The following is a 17,526-nucleotide window of genomic DNA, read 5'->3' as shown; positions in this document are numbered from 1 at the left end:
ATTTTCTGATTGATCAAAAAGTAGGAAAATATATAATAAAGTAGTTAGGAAGTATATTTGCTTCTAAAAATAAACTGACAGGAATATGAGAATGATTTTGAAACAGCAGAAGTTTTTGAAACCTGAAAGGTCTTGATTATCCCCCAGCATGTTGATTCTTCCACTTGGAGAACATAAAGGTTTATATTATAAACGTGCACCTCTCATAAGAGAATCTTAAAAGCCTATCTTCCATATGGCAGGGAGTAAGGGGGAAAATGTCAATGCTTTTTCTTTAAGCTACAAATAATCATGGCACTAAATGAAACAAAGGTAACTTAGCAACAAGGTATTCCTTTTCTCATCTAGCATTTTCTAAAGAATTCCTACTGAGGCCAACCCATGAGCCTTGAGCTGTTTATCTGCTTACTTGCACTGGAAACATTCCACTTCTTTTTAGCAATGCCGTCTGTGAAAAGCCAACCAAATATGAACAGTGATTATAAACTTGAAGTGCAAAGGGAAGACCTTGAAATAGTGTTAACTCCAGTATTTCAGTACTCTACAGATACAGCTTTTCTAAAGCTGGATGAATCACTTGTAGCAAGTGAGCTTTTTCACTAAATATAGTCTTCTACATGTTTATGAAGTGTCACTCAACAGACTGCCTTTGAAATTAATGTGCAAATTTTAAAGTGCTTGAGAAAGGCCTTATCCAAAGACTAAAGAATGGATGGAAACACTCCTACTGACTTCTCCTGACAGAGGCCAAATACAGCGTGCAAACATATTTTATTTGATGGACTGTCCACTAGCTGTTTATTGCAAGTATTGTTTAGGAATATAATTAATGCCATTCAATATGGGTTTATTGCAAGCAAGCCTTGTCAAACCAACCTTTTACAAATTTCCCTCTAAAAGGTAACTATATATTTGAGTTATTACTGAGGCATTTAGCATGTATGAATGAGGCATTAATGTATGAATGTATAATTTTAATGTATTTAATAACTAAAAATCTGACAAAAAGATTAATGCTGTGAGATATCAAAGAGAAACACGTAGCTAAATCAAAACTTAATTAACATGCTGATGAAAAAATAACCCATAAATGGGAAATTATTGTTAAAGAGGTTTTGTTAAGGGAGTTGCTGCAAGCTTTTGGTACTGAATCTAAAGTTATTCAATACCTCTCTCAACAGTTTCATGTTAAATGAATAGATAGATAGATAGATAGATAGATTAGATAGATAGATAGATAGATAGATAGATAGATATTGATTTGGTAGAATTTATATAGGACATAAAGTATGGCAGTGAGTTTAAAAGATTAATCTTTCAAATTTTGGTCTCTCCTAACATGACAAGGCAGCTTAAATAGACATTTTAAATAATGCAGACAAAATTTTGGGTAAAGAATAAAACCCAACAAAACACAGAATGAGAACTAGATCTACAGAATGGTAAATAAGCCTACTGAAAACAGTTGCAGGAGTCAGTGGGCATGTAAGTGAAGACAAGTAGGGAAAGCAAAGAGTTTGCCTGTATGTTCAGTGCTGCTGGATTCAAGCTATATTTCTCCATACAGATGTAGGGCTCACTTTCAAAAATGAAGAGAGTAGAAAGCAAGGCCACAAATATTGTCTAGATACTGCACAAAAATGGCTTGCTATGCAAGTGGCAATGGCACCTGTTTAGAATGGCAAAAGTAAGACTGACAGGTGACCTGAATGAATTATGTTAGCAGTGCCATTGCATATTGGCTTATTTTCATTAGAAGTAAGTCATAAGAAGAACCTGTACCAGGAAACTGAAGGAAGATAAATTCAAGCAAGAACTCAGTCACCTTTTACGATATTTTGCTTTTATTTTCAACAATGCAAATTATAAGCCACTGGAACAAAGCCACCAGTGGAAACAATGAGTACACCAGGGTGGGTACTGGCCAAACCCATCTGCTGTCTGTGGCAGGAAGGAAAAAGAAAATGATATGGTTTAATTAGGCAGTGGCTTCATTAGCTTAACTCAGCTGGGATCTATATCAGCAACAAATCACACAGTGAAGCTCATGAGCCTATTTTGAGTTGTTTCTGCTTGTCAAAGCCTCTGTTTGTGTTTGATCGTCAAGGCAATGCTGATGCCTGACTGAACTTCTGCCAGAATGAGAAGGAAGCTGGAAGAAGAAGTGCTGTTTTCTCTCTGCTCTGAGTAGTAAATCTCCCTGAATCTTGTTCATAAGATACAGAAATAATTCCATGAAGTACAGGATTACCTTCATGGGAGATGCTAGCAATTAGTTTGGTCAACTTATCCCTGTGTACAGTCAGTAGCCAAAGAGATAACATTACCATTTTTAGTGAAAAGCTGAGGCATTTTCATTCTGGTCTATATAAGTGAGATATAATGACTTGTCACATACTGAAGATCAGATTAGACGATTTGAGGATTCCTTCTGGCCTCAGGTTTTATGAGTCCTTCACAATCCTCTTTGTGTGCTGCCTCATTGGTCCTGTGAATCACATGCCACTGCTCCTATTCCCTGGTTTTTATGACTATGACCTTTGTAAAGAAGAGTTCTTGAATAATTTAATGGAAAGGGGGAAAAGTGTGAAAGCAATCTAAAGAAAGGTAAATGAACAAGAGATAAGAAAGCCTCAGAAATGTTAGGACATTTTAAACCTATTTACAGAGCATAATAGTCTGCCTGCATATAGGGACACCAGATTTTAAACATGTTTTCTTTCCTGAAGGAAAGGTATCAGTGGAATGGAGTCATATTACTCATAATGCAGCATCTTTTAGGGCATTTTTACTCTTGCTCTAATATTCTCGTTTCCTTAAATCCCAGGCCCATAGATATGATTTCAGACAACTCTTGAAATTCTTAAATTATGTTTAGTTGTCAATGCCTTTGAGTAAACAGTATCTTTTGGGCTTTTTCTGTTATGTGAAATGATAGTGTGTTCTCAGAATACTTCCTAAATATCCCTGGTTGTTCTGAGAATAATTTGCTACAGCTCTTTAAGGGGTGTGACACTTTTCCCCAGGTACAATAAATTAACTCTTATATGTATGATTTTGTAAGAAAGAGTTTCTGTTCTGTTTGCTGTTTCCACAGTTTCCCCTGAATAGTAATGCTACCAAAGAAATTTCTGTGCATGTCTATTCTGCAACTAAGCCGTTATGTATTGCTTATATTACTGTGCAAATGGAGAGGCTTCCTCTTGTGCTTCAAGTGGCTGTGGAAGTGCCATCCATGAGATAGCCTTCAACTTGAGTGTTTTTATGCTTTTTAAAATTTATTTATTTCTTTATTTTCACCAAGGATGCAAGCATTGGAAAAGTTCAGTTTTGAGATAGATACCTTTATTTTACCTTCCAGAGCTGTCTCATATTTTTACTGCTTCTTCAGAACATTTTGAATCAATGCTATCTCTGAGTAGCTACACTATCTGATGAGTTTTTAATTTTTTCTGAAAACGGAGATGACTTACTTCTGTGGAGAAACCTTTTGTATCTTAATGAATCTCAAGATCAGTTTTTTTTTCCAGATGAGTATATGAATGACATTGTTTTACTTTCTACATTTTGGTCAGTCATAACCATACAATTTTCTTATGTGAATACAGCAATTTAAGGATTGTGAACAAAAATGAAATGGCAGTTTCTCCAAAGAATTGTGTCATAGTGCAAATGCCTCTATGTTAGTAAGTCAAAAGGTTTGTAAACACAAATCTTTAGAAAAAAATAAGTGCTTAAGTCTGATTTCAGTGACACACAGATGCCTTAATGATTTTGAAAGTCTGCGATATTACTACTTTGATTTTTGCCATTAAGCAAAATAGCAGACCAAGAATAATTTCTTCTTGTCTGAATAAAAGAATGCATAAGAAAATAATCCCTGATAGATTGCCATTGGTTTTCTGATGTAGAGACATCAAGGGTGATTAAATCTTTACAATGGATTTTGTCAGTTTTGGTAATAATGTAATAATAATATAACATGACATTTTTTTAGATAAAATATGAACTACTGAGGAGGCTATAATTATTTTCTTTTTATATATCTGCAATGCAAATCTGTGGAATATGTAAATACAGTTAAACATCTTAAATGTAAACATGCCCTTGTAGCTACACTATGGAAGGGAATAGGCATGCTTTTAATGAAGTTTGGCTTCACAGTATTGCAAATATCTTTAGAAATATTTTTAAGAAGCTTGAATATATTTTCATATCATGTTGGCTTTACATTTACTCAAAATTTAAGTTCAGCAAGATACACTACAACCATTGTGTCATCCAGTGTTCGCTGTGTTAGCAAATACTTTACTCTCAGTGAATGTAAAGTGGCTTAGATGATGAATCAATATTTGTGCTTCTGCTGTTCTTCCAAATCTTCTGGTAATTATTTAATTTATAAATACATGCAATTTCTGTCATGCCAAGATTAGATATCAAATGAAATAGAGGGCTGCTGAAGCAATTGTATTAAAAAAACCCAAAAACTTTTAATGAGATTTTAAAAAGTAATGTAATTAAAATTCAATACATAAAACTTGACCAAAATGACGTATTTTCTTAATCAATGTGAGACAGATAATTGGATGTGTCCAGGTTATTCTATCATATAATAGAATGTATTCATCAAAAAATAATAATCAAAATAAATTGAGTTGACCATTCACTTTCTCCCCTGTTAAATAGGGGAAGAAAATAAGAGGCTAGATAAGGAGCTTTTAAAATGAAGAGTGAAAATGGGTAGGGGTAACAAAAAGTTTAAAAAAATCAATTCCACATGACCGATTAACAACTTTCCATTTTATTTTTTTTTTTTAATCATTTGGTAACAAATTAATTAAGAACAAAATTCTATTAACTTTGAACCATGGAGATGGAAGGCTTATTTTCAAAGTAAGCTGTTATTCACTTTTTTAGAAAAGATGGTGGAATCAAGCCTGAGGACTGCCTTTGAAGAGTATAGGAAAATCATTGCATTAAGGAGTAGACCTGCCATTTTCACAGTGTTTTCTCTAACACACTTATTAAGCATCCCGTCAAACCCCATTCTGCTCATCTTTCCATCTGGTGACAAAATGATATCTCTCCCTCTTTCACTTCCACTTTAGCATTACAGTAAACTGCAATGTGGCTTCAGACACTAAGATGTCAGACTGCTGGGCTGTGAATGAAGATGAATGCATGTCTCAGCAGAAGGGTCAGGCATAAGAGACAAATTAGAGATTGTTTTTCCTTTTCCTGTCAGCAGAATCTGCCCTCTGATTTCACAAGGGACGTTAGAGATGGAATTTAGTGACAAAAATCTAGAGAAGTTTGGTAAATCAAGCCCACGGAGTACCATCTCACTTTTCCTCACATTGAGGGTCACTTGTACAGGGTAACTTCAATGAACTCAGTAAGGAAGGCATATTCTGGTCTTTAATATCTGTGCATACTTAGTGTAGGCATAGGAATCCATATGTGATGTGGACTGGACATGTTATGAAGAAGACCAGAATAACAGACAAACGGAACTCTTGTGAATTTATAACTCAATATGCTTGAACAAATTGCTATGACAAAATAATCTGTACCCTCAGGGAGTAGGGAAGTAGGGGTGGGAAGAAAACTGAGTATAGATTTTCCTAATAAGTGAAGCATCACATTTTTCACAAAACAATTTAGAAACTTCAGTGTAGATTTTGATACCTATCCTGTTATTCTGCAGTAAAGTAGTGAACGGGGAAGACAATAATTATGTATGTAGACTTCTTTCTGCTTAAAAAACATGGGGTTTGTCACTAATGCACTGTTGTTACAGAGAATTTTGTACATGTTTTGAACTGCTTTTGCTATGGAAAAAAAAATACTTAATGTTTGAAAAAAAGGAAATAAAAAGAAATACAAGAGGAGAATTTTGCCTTGCTTTTGTTAAGATGAGAAATAATTTACATTTAGCTTAAGTCACAAATTTTTTACTTTACTCAATTTAAAGAGTGATTGAAGAACAGACATCTTTGTAAATGATCCCTGAGGTTCCTTCCTCCAATGCTGTTTCATCCCTTGGAAATCTTTGAGAGTATTTCCAATTGTGATTTGATTTCCAGTTGTGCCATCTATTTTACATAACAATTGTTTTTTCTCATTCAGTACAAGTGATGACATTTAGGTTTTAGAATCAATTCAGAGCAAATATTTAGGAGAACTTGAGAGACAGGATATAAACGCTTGACAACAAAACTAACTAGTGATGTATCTGTATTTCTTTCCTTTAATCTATGTGTATTTCTTTCCCTTATACAATTCTGCCTTACAGATGCATTTGTACAACCTAATCAATTTCTAAACCTATGTTTAATATTTCAAAAGATGTGTGAATGTTTTTACCGCCTTCCTTAAATGTAGGTCTGCAGACAACCATTACTACTAAAAAGTAAAATTCTATCTCTCAATTCAATAAGTAAAATAATCACACTACATGACTGAAATGCAGAATTATTTTCTCTCTCTTGTTACGTTTTGTCGTGATTTAGTGTATCAATTTAATAATTTTCCTGTATTTAGTTACATATATGAAATATGCACTGCACTGATGATGATGATGAATTGACCAGATTTCCATATTGTCTTAATTGTTTATAAATGGAATCTTTATACGAGAATGGGAAGATTGTTGTAACCAAGGGAATGAACCCTTTTTTTTTTGCTGTACCCTTACAGCACCAGGAAGGTAAAAGAGGACAATATTTCTGTCACAGAAAAGTATTCATGCTGACCAGTATAACTTCCATGTGCTGTCCTGTATTTCTGCATTTCCCCACTGTTTTTTCGGTTATGTTATAACAACCATTTATTAGAGTATTTTGTACATGGAAAGAAAACAAATTATTTCATGGATGCATTGGAAGTACATTGTTACATGATACTCTAGTTTTGAATAAGTAACTATTTATATATTAAAATGGTATAACATTTGGTATTTCACTGGCCATTGTCCAGATATTAAACCACCAAATTTTGGCATCTGTCCTTTATTACAAAAGATTCTGGTTGGATAAAATCTCTGTGTTTTGAGGTACATGGACTATGATAGCTAAATGTATGGATGAGGTAGAAATACTTAGTAGGATCTGAAGATTATTTTGTGTGTCATAACCCAAGCATATATTTTTATGCTACTGAGCACTGGCTTGTTTTATAAATATGTTAGTGATGATTGTCTTGAGAGTAAGCTAGTGAATTATTTATAGTACCAGGATATGTGTGGGTTTTTTTGGTTGTCTCGAGTCTTTTTTTTTTTTTTTTTTTTTTTTATGTTGAACAATTGAGAAGACAGTGATGTGGTTTTAATTCACAGGTTAGGTGAGCTGGAAAGTTTTCTGGTTTGCTAGGACCATAAATGGCAATGTACCTATTTGATGGTGACCAGGCAGAATATTGGGTGTACAGGACAGTTCTTCAGCCAGAGCCTGTAACAGGCTTATAAATCTCTGTAAACAGGCCACAAAGGATAGGCAGAGACCTTCACTTTGTTCATATAGTTCATAAATATATACAGCAGACATGGAAAGCATGAGCTAACATGAAAAGCTAGAATAAAGATTTAAAGTTTTAGTGGAGATTGAGAAGTTATCAAGGTCGACACATGCATGGTTATAACCTAGAAGCTCAAGGGACTATGTAGGAATAAAATGGAGATATAAGAAGTCAATCTAATCTATGTAGTGTGAAACTGAAACAGAAACTGGGAAAGACAAAAATGGATTTCAAAATAACTGGTTTTCATTTAAAACAGAACAAAACAAGAAATGGGTGATATTGTACTAGAAAACTACTTTAGACATTTAAGGTCTAAATCTGGAATATGCCTCATTGGTTATGAACAGAATAAGAGATTTAAGGCAAGGAGTGAATTAAATATCATGAAGTACCAAAATAAAAACCATCCATGATTTGTTTCAGTGCCACTGTTCCAGTTCACCATCTAGTTTATACAATGAAATTTAGAGTGGTGGGGTCACAGAAAGAAGTTAAGCATAGAAAAAAGAAGGTTTTCTTCTTCTTCTTCTTTCCTTTTCCCCTCATGGGATAGTCCTTTTTCATTATTATACGTTCTTGATGTAAGAAGCATCTCCTGGGGAATTCCATTTTTTACTTGTGGTGACAGAATGGACGAGATACGCCTGGAAGGACTGGACTCCACAGAAGAAATATATGCAGCTAAGTATAATAGTATTGAAAAATAAATCAATAATTATAATTTTCACACATGTGAGATCAGTCAGGACAAGGAACGTAGTCAGCTAATTAACGTCCTCTTCAGTTCGCATCACTCCACTACAGTGGGACTCTGGATTGGCATAGCACACCTGCGATCACCTCCAATAGCCACTGGATGTCACTGATGATCCACACAAAATCAGCTTAACCCTTTAAGCATTATCTTGTAATGCATGGAAGAGCCAGCAAAGAGGTCGCTTGCTCCCATGAAGGTGGGGATGTGAGTTGTCTATCACCAACATCTGCAATGGCAGATAAATAAGAAAATATCAAAAGAAACAGAGATATGGTCAACTGCAAGGCACACCATGAGTCAGGATACTTCAAAGTACTATTTGAATGTGAGATGATGGCTACTTATGGCTCTTGAAAATGTGCTATCAAGCCTTCCTGTATGTTCCAATACATAACAAATTAGGTGGGAGGACATCTTTTTTTAGTATTGGACTGTTCTTTTCACAGTACATAAAAACTGACTGGAAATTTGGTTTTCTTATTTAGACATTTCAACAACTCTGGGATTTTTCTGGAAGGACTGCAGGAATTCTTTCCCTTATCTGCCTAAATTGCCTTAGTTTGATGAGAAATAAATAATTTTCCAGCATGTTCTTACTCTCTGAAGGACAAAATTCCCAATGGCAATCCGAAGGAGAGAAGTAGATTGTTACCTGCCATAGCAAGAAAAGTAGAGGAATGAGAACAACATCAAAACCAAAGCATTTATATTCACAAACACATTCTTCTTATAATTGGCAAATTCATGATAGTGATGGTTCTTTCTGTACTTTACTACTGAGTATATTAAGTGAAAAGTAGTGAGAAGTGTACTTGTCTATTACAGAAATGAAGTTCAAAAGAAGAGTTTTCAATGTTTTGGGGCCATTGCATTCTATCTGGATTTAAATGGCTTTCTTTTTTATCCTCATGAAGATTTCTTTTCCTTCAAGCAGAAGCTATCATCTTGAGAAATCCATGTATCAATTAACTAGTTTTTTTCCTCTAACATTTCAACTTAAATCTTTGCTTGCTGCTTGATGCCAATGTATCCTTTTGTTCGAGGATGGTATGGAGATAGTGATCAGAGCTTTTAAAGACTCATTTACAGCTAGGGTAAGGCACAGCACAATGAGCTCTTTTCACTGATACACTTTTAGATAGCTTATTAACTATATACTGTGGAGCCAATAGAATCTTTAAAGAAAACGACAGTATATTCTCCAGGTAAAAGTCTATTTAGCTGCCCAGTTGAATCTGAAAAATTATGTAAAATGTTGCAATATGATAGTAATTGTCTGTAGAAGCAATGCAGAAGCAACCACATAATGATCTATGAATAAGAATCTTAGCTGGGATGTGAATAAAAATTATTCTGTTTTAAATAGTCTTTCTTTTCACATTGTGTTTCTCAGACAGCTTCATCATCTTATCTCTGGCTTTAGACAACATCCATGGAATGAGAAAAGCCAGCTTCCAACCTTGCTCCAGTATAGAGTGTAAAAAGGAGCCCAAGAGCCACGTTTCAGTCCACACTGAAGTATTCTGGCCTCCACGGAGAAAGCTGATTCTTCAAAATATATGATTTCACAATATTAACATTGTTTAACTAATAAAATAAATTACTACTACTGATTATAAAATTAGCTTGCCTTAAAAATAAAAAGTCATCAGGATTATTTCCAGCAGGTGCTTTCTGTGCAGTGCATTCTGCCAGATAACTGCATACAGTATAACAAGAAGTGAAACCTCCATTTATCTTGAGATGAATAATTTAATTATTTGTTCATGAGTGTAATAGTGTAGATTCATCTGTTTTGAGCAGATTTCTTTTGTCAGGTTTTGTATTTAAATACCACTTGCCCATCTATTGCTGTAAAATCTGATGTAGTATGAGTGGGACTTGGCAATGATTGGAGGTACACTTGCTTCAACAAGTCTCTAATATTTGAGTTAGTTGCCTCAGATGGCTCATTCATTTGTCTTCAGAGGAGAAAGAAGGGCTCTTCTGGAGGAGATTCAGAGATTCATAATGCCATGTCCCTCTATAAAGCTCTGCAGCACAGTAAGGGTGTTAAAAGAGCAAGTTGGGTAGTCCTGGTGTTCACAATGGAAGTTTAACACAGGGTTTTGTTTAGGCAAGGTTTTGCTTCACACCTGCTCTAGCCTTTGGTCCTGCATTAATAACTGAAACACACAAAGTTTATTTTCGTTGGTACACCCCATCACTTGACTTCCTTTAACAGGAATGGAGTGCTCAGAGGCAGCTCCATGAAGGCTATGCACTTGATGATGTGCTCATAAGCCAAACTGAGAAGTTAATGGGGACCCACTGTAAGGGTACAATAAACCTTCAAAGAGATTGTCCACTTAGTGTAGCTAATGTATATGCCTTATTATCTCCATCTTAATTTATCAAAAAATAAAAATTGCTGCATGCATTTAGAATACTCAAGGTATATTCTGTTATATATGCTTTCTTTTTTGTTTGTTGTTTGTTTGTTTTTCAGGTTCAGTAGCTAGATTCACAGGATCTCATTTACATCCTGACACTGACTCATTTAATGATGGCAAGTAGGAAATTTAGAAAAGCAGACAGTGGATATGAGAATTTTGTTTTGCCTTCTGGGAAGCATTCCAAGAAGGCAAATCCTTTTTCCCTGCAACCTGCTTTGTAGGCTTTGATGCTGCAAGATACAATCAAACCCATGACATTATATTGGAAAAAAAATAGAATTTTGAAAAACTGTGAAAGAGATCCATGTGCATACCTAAAGAAAAGAAAAGCAAGAAAAAATCCTTCTGAAAGGAAACAGATATTCTTCATAATTTTTTTCCCAGAGAAAATATTTGTAGATTAACTGCCAGTGTGCATTTGTCAAAAGATTACTATACATGTGTGAAAAAGAACATGAATAGAGAGAATGAAACTACAGAAATAGAATGAACACTTACAAACTGTGGTGACAGATTTACCAAACTGAGACAAGAGAAGGAAAAATGAGTACATTTAAAAACATCTGTGTAATTGGTGATTATTTTCAGATGCTATTTAGTGCAGAATGGACAATATACAAAACCAGAAAATGTAAATGCAGGGGAAGTATTACTTGGGACTTTGCTTCTCAGAGAGGCCTTTATGAAGACATTGCTTTGTGCTCATTCACCACTAGCCTGCTTTGCTTTGTGCTCATTCACCACTAGCCTGCTTCCAACTACCAGCGAATATTCATGTATTCTTCCAGACTGAACCAAAATTATCCGAAAGTGTCTCCTTCACACCAGGATAGCCTGTGCAGGGGTGAGGTGAGGTCTTAGACTTCTCAGACAGTGGCAGAGGCTGAATTCATTAGTCCCTGACTTCACACACTAGCCACTGGACTATCACATGTCAGGGAAGGACACTGCACTGTCACCACCTGCTTGGAAGGAAGAATCACTTTCACTTGGTTTGGTGCTAGCTTCCACAAGATGAAAGGCTGTCTTGCAATAAAGGAAGGAAGCCCCAGAGATGAGCTGGATTTAAGAAGTGCTCTTTCATCTAAGTCCCCTTCATTTTAGTATAGATGTCTCTACACACCTGTGCCAGTGGTTGTAGACGTAATTTTGAGGGACCTAGCTCTCTCAATGCAATATTTGGGAAACATAGTTCTCTAATCCAGTGAAGTGAGCTCTGCTGTTGGTGGTCAGCTATCTTACCTGCTGTATAGGCTCACTCTATTGCATTAAAGGTAGAAAATGAGGAATAAATTGAGGTGTATTTCAAAAAGTTAATGCATTTTTCTGTCAGTTCAGCTCTTTGATTATATTCAAATTTGTTGCTTGTTGTTCAAAATGCAGCTTTTTTAGGATACTTAGTTTTGCATGGGGTTTGAATCTAATATATTAAGAGGCAAGATCAGAATTTGTAAAAGTTATCTGGTGTGATTTCAGTAGTAAAATTTCTATTGACTTCACTTGGTGAGGAATTAGCAGAACACTGAGACTCTTTTTAAAATCTCACCCTGAGAGTGAAGCAAGGCTCTGCAGTCTTTAATACTGTAATGTGGATTGTGTTGGATTGTCCAATATCAGAAATGTGGACCAACTCAGAATAATTGAACTTAGACTTGTTTTGGCAGATTACTCAAAGGACATGAAAGTCAGTGTTTGCCCTTTCTATGTTTTTATATCAATTTTATTGTTGCTGTGGTAAGGCAGAAGTCCTATGATCCAGCAAAAAGCCTGCCAGAATGTACCCAAGTGTTTTGAACTGCAAGATGACAAAGTGAGTTTATACTCACAGAGCTGACAGAGTGAGGGAGAAGTGTTTTCTGTCATGTGACTGCAGCATTTTTTATCTGGTATTAGCTACCTGAGAGATGAATTGGCTACATCATTCAATTGCCATCTGAGTCTCTCAGGCTCTGCCAACATGATGTTTGTGAGGCTTTGACTGTGTGAGCTCTGTGTGGATCAAATGGGTGCCAGCTGTAACCTTGCAATTGAACAGATCCTGCTGGCCTGGTGTTGGTTGTGAACTCTCAGATCCTGTTAGGAATTTATGTTGGTTTAGGCTCAGACCCATGTGAACAGGCTGCATATTGTCTGGCCAGATTGCAATATTGCAGAATGAGCTTATATTTGCTTGGAGGGGGAAACAAAAAAAAAGGGTAAGCTTGCATGTCACTGTAAAATACTGCCCAGGCACACATTTAGACAAAATCCAAAATGTATTAAAAAATATCTTTTTGTGAGTCATCTGTCTGAGAGAAGGGAAAAACCCCAGAGCCCCAGAGCTCTGCCCTGTGTAAATCTTGAGCATTGAGATCTGCTTGCACTAGTGACAATATATATATATATATATATATGTGCCAAAGCCTACTCAGGTGATCAAAAACTACTTAATACATCTGTTTGCAGGTGACATTTTGCACTTGCACACAAAGGAAAACAGGACTGAGTTCTGTTTAAAGAGTGACTCTTTGTGGTTGCAAACCAGGGCTAAAATGAGTGCTAAAGTGAGCGCAGACCAATAGCCCTAGTATGTTAACTTATGAATGCCACACAGGTGGCTTTCCTGGGTTTACAGTCAGAACCCCAGGGGTCTCTGTTGTAGGCTACTGCATTCTCTGCCTCTTCTAATCTGTTCACAGCTCCACTCTATGTACCCCTGACACAGATGGACCTCCTAGTGACAGTGGTTCCCTTCTGCACAGTCCAAAAGTGAGTCCTTTAGAGATGGGAAGCTAAGAGTGGAATATTGGAAAGAAAGGTAGAATCAGAATTTCTCCTTCAAATGATGCTACGGGTTTGTTTAATCTTGAGTTTTTAAAAGTGCTTTTTGCAAAACAAGTTTGTTGCTGTCATGGAAAGCAGCACCTTAGAGGTGAAATAATTCCCTGCCATCCAGTAGATCTCTCTCCATATTCTTTTATCTCACTTCAAGCTATTGTTTGATCAATAACAGCTTAGAAAGCAAGTGTATCTCAGCTCAGGGGTTTTTGGTGTTACTCTTAGGAAGTTTTCTACATCCATCTATATGTTGTGCACAGGTGCAAGGAACTTTTAATGAGGACATACAGGTGAAAGACCAACAGCATTACAGAATACATTTAAATTTCACAACAGCACAGGGGGAAGCATTCAAAAACCCAGACATTTTAGGATGCAGTCACAGATACCATAGGATCAAACTTGATGAAATACTACAGAGAGATCATCTGAAGTCTCCCATGGTGAGGGACAATAACTATAGGAACTGTTAAGCTCGGGATGCTTGCCCTTCAAGATTTGAGGTCTTTTTTTTTTCTAAATGAAATTTTCTAATAGTTTTGACAGGATTTAGAAAAATGTTCAAGAACATTTGAATTCTAGTATTTTTAAAATAAAATATTCCAGGGGCAACTCCATAAAATATTAATGAAGAAAAAGGAGGTGAAATATCAAGGAGACACAAAGCTATTTTGTTCAACATCTATTTTTCTTCTTTGGCAAATAAAAATATCTTCATTTTTTTTCTGAAAAATTTTAATTTTTCTTTACAGAAGTAATGTGCTTATATGACCAGAAAAATGAAAATGAGTTATTCTCAGAATTATAATCTTAGTACTTCCATTTAATTGGAGGCAATTGCCATTACCAAGGCCGTTTTCACAGCATGAGTAATTTACTTACTATGCCTTTACCATTAATAAGCACAGATGGACAATAAACTGGTCCATAATATGTCCCCATCCATCACAGCTTTGAACCAAAATGGCTTCAGACAAGGCAGCTAATCTGGTTTACCTGAGCAGCCCATTGCATAGGCAAGAACTGGAAGAACTCCATCTGATTTTACTTTTTGTGCTTTCTGTAATAGTAAGTGATTAGCTGTGAATCCATATTGTATGTCAGTCGTAAAACCAATTTTGGAAGTTTTACAGTTTTGCAGTCCTGAGCAATGTTGAATCTTTCATGCTGTGCAGTTGCCAGGAAGAATTTAAGCATCAGCATATCTCCAATAAGAGAATAGTGCCTTGGAAATACAATTGGAAAGTTCACAATTTTTTTCTGCCTTTTTATACCTTTTCTGCCTTTTAAACTTGTTGTCAGTTACTATTTCAGGTAATTATGTCTGTAGACAGATAGTGCTGGCATACCTCTCTAACTATATAAATAATTCCAATAATTATAAAAGATTGAGAAACTAAATAGCTCTTAAACGTTCTACTGGATTAACATGGATATGCTATTCTAAATCTTCTGCTAACTTATATAAAAGTTTCTTTTTTACCTGATAACTTTTACACTTAATATTTGTGATAACTTTTACACATTTCCATCCCTCATACTCTGCTTTTGTAGTATACCTCTAACAATTAAAATTGTATAAATTACCCACTTTTTTGATGATTTTTGTTTCTTGAAAACTTTTGCTCCCTTCTTATTTCACAGTTTCTTCACTACTACCCCTAATTTTCTCAAGACAGAGTAACTTGCCATCTCTTGTCTCTTTTATGTTCATAAAATACAAGTAAAATGTTCTGAAGGTAAATCTTAGCTATAGATATGATTTAAAAATAAATAAGCTCAGTTCAAAACTCAGGAAAGGTGCAGGAAAAATGCCAAGATGACTTCAGACTCCAACCCTTCCTATATTTTCAGGATAACAACAGTAGTGGAGAATTCCTCCCTCTAAGTCCTTGAAAATAGTGCTTTATCCTACTCTCAGGGTAACTTTCCCCATATTTAAAAAATCTTTTTCATCTCAGGTCAGATTTGCAACAGAGTTGCTGCTGGTGGTGTTATTTACTATGGAAACTTATGAATCAGCAATGTGACTGAGACCACCACCTTCTTAGCCTGCTACCCCTACACTTTTATTAATCTGTTGCATTATGCTTTCATCAAGAGTTAATAATTTAATGTGCAGGTCTTGTATTAGCTTTAACTCCATGAACACTGTGCTGCAAAAAACAGGCTGGAATTATTATGGCAAAATATCACAGGCTAGGTAGAACACTAGGGTAGGAAATACTATCATGGAACAGCATTTCACTGCTGAAACAAAAGCTCTCTGTGTTTGGCACGCTCAGTAAAGGAGTTGATATCCACACTTACCTTAAATTTTCAGGAATATACCCACATCTTTTATAACCGCAACAGAATAATAATGTAATAAATCAGTTTTATGCATCCTGTCTCTATTAAATCATGGGAATAGTAATTAAATTGTGCAATGAAGACACTGCATTCAATTTCAGCAAAAAAATCATCGTCCTGTCCTCTTTCAGGAAAAATATTAAGTTTAGAGGTGGGAAGTAAATGGAGTGAGATAAAAAGGAAAGGTGTTCCTCACACTGTTTTCAACTGTGTTTTTCCCTATTTGGCATAGAAGTATATTTACAGTGCTGAAAGGAGAATATACATGGGTAAATGAAAAGCAGTGTTCATAATCTGGAATCTGTAGAAATAGAAATCTAAGCTTTGGTAATTAGCTGTAGGGTAGTAAAAACCATGACAGGTGCTTATCATAGACATCCTTGTGGGTCACCACTAGCTGAGCTGCTGACATTTAAAAGAAGCCACTTGAATTCCATTAAGCTTCTTTCTCTATCCTTGTTAAACTTTTTTCTTCCATGGCAGCCCCCAGCCTCCTAGAGAAGCGTGCAAGTCACATGCAAGCACTGCCAAAAAGGCACTAATTGGTGCCCCAATTGGCACCCTCAGAAGAGAACAGGCCAAGGAAGGAGGCTAAAATACTTTCCAGGTCAGCCCAAAAGCATTTTGGGGCAAATGCAGAAAACTCAAAAAACTCTTGCCTGAATTTACATCTCTTCCAGCGCTGCCCGAACAATGATTTTAATAAGTGCTAATTATTCCCTTCTAAATAACAATTTTAGGAAAGAACACCAAGTTTATTTACTATGTGAACTGTGGTTCTCACTGGAACTAGATTCTTTTGTGTGTATTTACATATATAAATCTATCTGCTGCTCTATCTTATGCACAGGTCAAGTAGACCTTTATAGCAAAAGAAAACAAATTTAACTCTAAAAGTGTTTGTCAGCAAGTCTGGCCTATATAGGCACTGATCCTGCTACTTGTGAAAGTTTGAAAATATGAAATCCTTATTCTTCAGAGCTGGCATTTCAGTTCCAAGAACAATCATTTTTCTAGAAATAGATGTGCTGAATAAATATTGTGTTTTTGTTTAATTTGATGGGTATAGGTTCTTTATTATTGTATAGCCACTCCTTCAGCTATACCTCCATGATTATTTCATTTCAGCACAGGGATACAAAGTAGAAGTCTGACCACTTATTCACCTGGAATTAGGGATTTTCTTTGGTCTGGAGGCAACAAACAATAGTTCTCTTCACCTCATATCACAGGTCTATATGTCAGTTTTATTTGCTTTTGAAATGAGTTTTACTCATTTTTCAGAGTGACTTCTGACATTCATTGTGATCTGTATAAACAATAGAGAATAACTGTTTACACAGAAAATTTTAATACCTCATCCTTCTGATCCAATTTCATTAAAATGACTTTTAAAAAGCCAATAGTCTAAAGTGTTATTGTAGCTCTATCACAACAGCTATTTATTCTGAGTTGTTTTTCCATTTGTGTGTGAGTGTGTATGTGTGTGTGGTTCTTTAAGCCCTCACTATGGTTTTGGTGTTTCTTCAGTATTCTAATTTTTACCACCCAATAATCCTTCTGAATCAGTGTATTGATTCTGGCTGAAACTGAATTTATTTTCCTCATAGCAACCCTCACAGTGCTTTGCTTTCCTAGGAAAGTATT

The sequence above is a fragment of the Melozone crissalis genome, unplaced genomic scaffold (genome assembly GCF_028551555.1).
Source record: "Melozone crissalis strain CALT ecotype California unplaced genomic scaffold, PUWL_Pcris_2 ptg000006l_1, whole genome shotgun sequence".
NCBI lineage: Eukaryota > Metazoa > Chordata > Aves > Passeriformes > Passerellidae > Melozone > Melozone crissalis.
This window is presented reverse-complemented; position numbering follows the sequence as displayed.